Source organism: Bombina bombina, chromosome 1 (genome assembly GCF_027579735.1).
Source record: "Bombina bombina isolate aBomBom1 chromosome 1, aBomBom1.pri, whole genome shotgun sequence".
Lineage (NCBI taxonomy): Eukaryota > Metazoa > Chordata > Amphibia > Anura > Bombinatoridae > Bombina > Bombina bombina.
Genome location: NC_069499.1, coordinates 771,834,828 through 771,837,973, shown reverse-complemented (window position 1 = coordinate 771,837,973; position 3,146 = coordinate 771,834,828).

Genomic DNA, 3,146 nt, shown 5'->3' with positions numbered 1-3,146 from the left:
GTTATTGGCATCATTAAGATTGATTCTAAAAGTATATTTTTGGCAGCACTTTCTAGAGGGTTATGGTTAAAGTCTTGGTCCACTGATATGGTTTCTAATCCAGGTTTTTATCCAAGGCCAGATTGGCCTACCAGGAGATTTACCGGTGGGCTGCTGCAGCTGGGGACTGAAAAGATACAATTTAAAGGGGTGACTCATGGATGTAATTTGGATGTAGGGTTCCTCTATAACAATCTGGCACTTTTTAAATACAAACTAATATAATTTAATTCTGAAACAAAATATTGGGGGAAGGAATATCTCACTAATCCCCTTTCAGCAAAATGGGACATGTTCATTCTACTAACTTAACGGCCCTGCTTTTACCTTTCTTTTCCTTCAGCCACTCTTTGCATGGAGGTATTAGATCTCATAGTTGCATCTGATGCTATTTTGTTTGCTCATTTTCACATGAGGCTAGGACTGTACTCAACTGTTTCAAGCGATTTATCTAAATCTTAGAAAATGTCAGTTTCTTTATTGGTAGCTGAATTATCGGTGCTCTGACAAAATGCAGAAGGACATTTGGCAGACGGACATTTGGCAGACGGACATTTGGCAGACGGACATTTGGCCGACAGACAGAAAGCTAAAGAATGTTCCAATTTCGGCCGAGGGCAGATACGTTCCAGAGTGCTCTGTTCTAATCAGAGCCTCGGGCACCGCAACTGCCTCTGGGAACCTTACCATGGGTCCCAGGCCGCACGTTTTGTAATTCTCTGTCTGGGAAATTATCTATCTATCAAATCTATCTATTTATCTATCAAATCTATCTATCTATCGTATCTATCAAATGTATCTATTGCATCTATTGATCTATCTATCTATCTATCTAATCTATGTATCTATCTATCAAATCTATCTATCTCGTGGCCGGACTGTTATCTGACAGACACTTGTGTTTCGGCCAAATGTCCGTCTGCCAAATGTCCGTCGGCTAAAAGTCCGGCCACGGAATTATCAGCTTTTTATGCCGGGGCTTCTATTTGGACTGCAATATTTACAGATGTAAGTCTTTCAGGTTAGGGGTTCATTTGGAGCTCAGAGGGCTCAAAGGGTTTTCCAATAAATGTTCTAGACTATAGTGCTATTTTCAGAGCCCTTCAGTCTTAGCCTTTGTTGTTAAGAGAGTGTTTTACATAGTAGATAAGGTTGAAAAAAGACTGAAGTCCATCGAGTTCAACCTATACAAATCTAAAATACTTACAAAAAGCTCCAGTTAAGCTTAAATAACCCCACTAAAAGGTGACCCATTTAATACAAGCAATCATATCCATAAATTTTGTTTGTATACAGAAATGTATCCAGACTATTTTTAAATGTATCTAGGGTATTGGCATTCACTATCTCCTTTGGTAATGAGTTCCACAATTTTATTGCTCTTACATTGAAAAAACATTTCCGTTGCAGGAGATTAAATCTCCTTTCCTCCAACCTTAAATTGTGACCTCTTGTCAGAAACAATTTTCTTGGAATAAACAGAGCTTCTGCCATCTCTGAATATGGGCCTTGAATATATTTATATAAAGTAATCATGTCACCTCTCTAAAGAAAACAGACCCAATTTGGCTAGCCTCTCCTCATAGGTTAATTTATCCAATCCCCTTATTAGCTTTGTGGCCCTTCTCTGAACTTTTTCTAGTTCTGCAATATTTTTTTTTGCGATCAGTCCCCAGAACTGCACTCCATACTCAAGGTGAGGTCTTACCAGGGCTTTATATAGTGACATAATTATGCTCTCCTCCCTGCCTTGAATCAATGCCTCTTTTAATACATGCTAGTATCTTATTAGCCTTTGATGCCGATGCCCTGCATTGTGCACCCACCTTTAGCTTGTTATCTATTACTACTCCCAAATCATTTTCCTCCTCTGTTTGATTAAGTCTTGTCCCATTTAAAAAATACGTTGCCTGCTTATTTTTACTTCCAAAATGTAGAACCTTGCATTTTTCCGTATTAAATCTAATTTTCCATTTACTTGCCCATACTTCTAATTTTTGTAGATCCCTTTGTAATGAAAGTTCATCCTGCTCTGACCTAATGACCTTATTTAACTTAGTATCATCTGCAAAAATAGAGATGTCGCTATTTAATCCTTGCTCCAAGACATTTATAAAAATATTAAAAAGAACAGGGCCCAGTACTGATCCCTGTGGGACTCCACTGATTTCCTTTGTCCAATCTCAGTATGATCCATTTACTACTACTCATTGCTCCCTATCTTTTATCCAGTTATTTATCCATGAGCTAACATTTTCAGCTATTCCCAGTCCCTTAATTTTGTGCATTAATCTCTCATGTGGCACTGTATCAAATGCCTTTGAAAAATCTAAGTATATCACATCAACTGATTCCCCTTTATCTATATTTTTACTTACTTCCTTGTAGAATATAATTAGATTAGTTTGACATGATCTATTTCTCCTAAAACCATGCTTAGTAGAACTCATAATCTTGTTTACACGAATATGCTCATCAATATAATCCCTTATAATCCCTTCAAATATCTTCCCCACTATTGATGTCAGACTAACTGGTCTATAGCTTCCTGGATCATCTCTGCTTCCCTTTTTGAAGAGTGGTACCACATCAGCTTTACCCCAATCCTGGGGTACCGTGCCTGAGTATAATGAGTCTTGAAAAATTAAGAGTAGAGGTTTGTCTATAACAGTGCTAAATTCCCTTAACACCCTTGGGTGTATTCCATCTGGGCCTGGAGTTTTATTTACCTTAATATTATCCAGTTTTTTCCTGATATCCTCTAAACATAGCCCAGTTAATGGTATGGACTGGCATGTTCTATTTTGTTCCAAAGTATCATCCAATGGTTCCTCTCTTATGTATACTGAAGAAATAAACTGGTTTAGTACCTCAGCCTTCACCCTGTCATTATTTATCATGCTACCCTCCACACATTTTAATGTACCTATATTATCCTTCTTAGATTGTTTGCTATTTATGTACTTAAAGAACCTTTTAGGGTTAGACTTAGAATCCTTTGCAATTAATTTTTCATTTTCAATTTGGCTAATTTGATTGCTTTTTTGCATGCAATGTTACATTCCTTATAAATATTGTATTTTGAGTCTTAAGGGAGACTTTGTCAC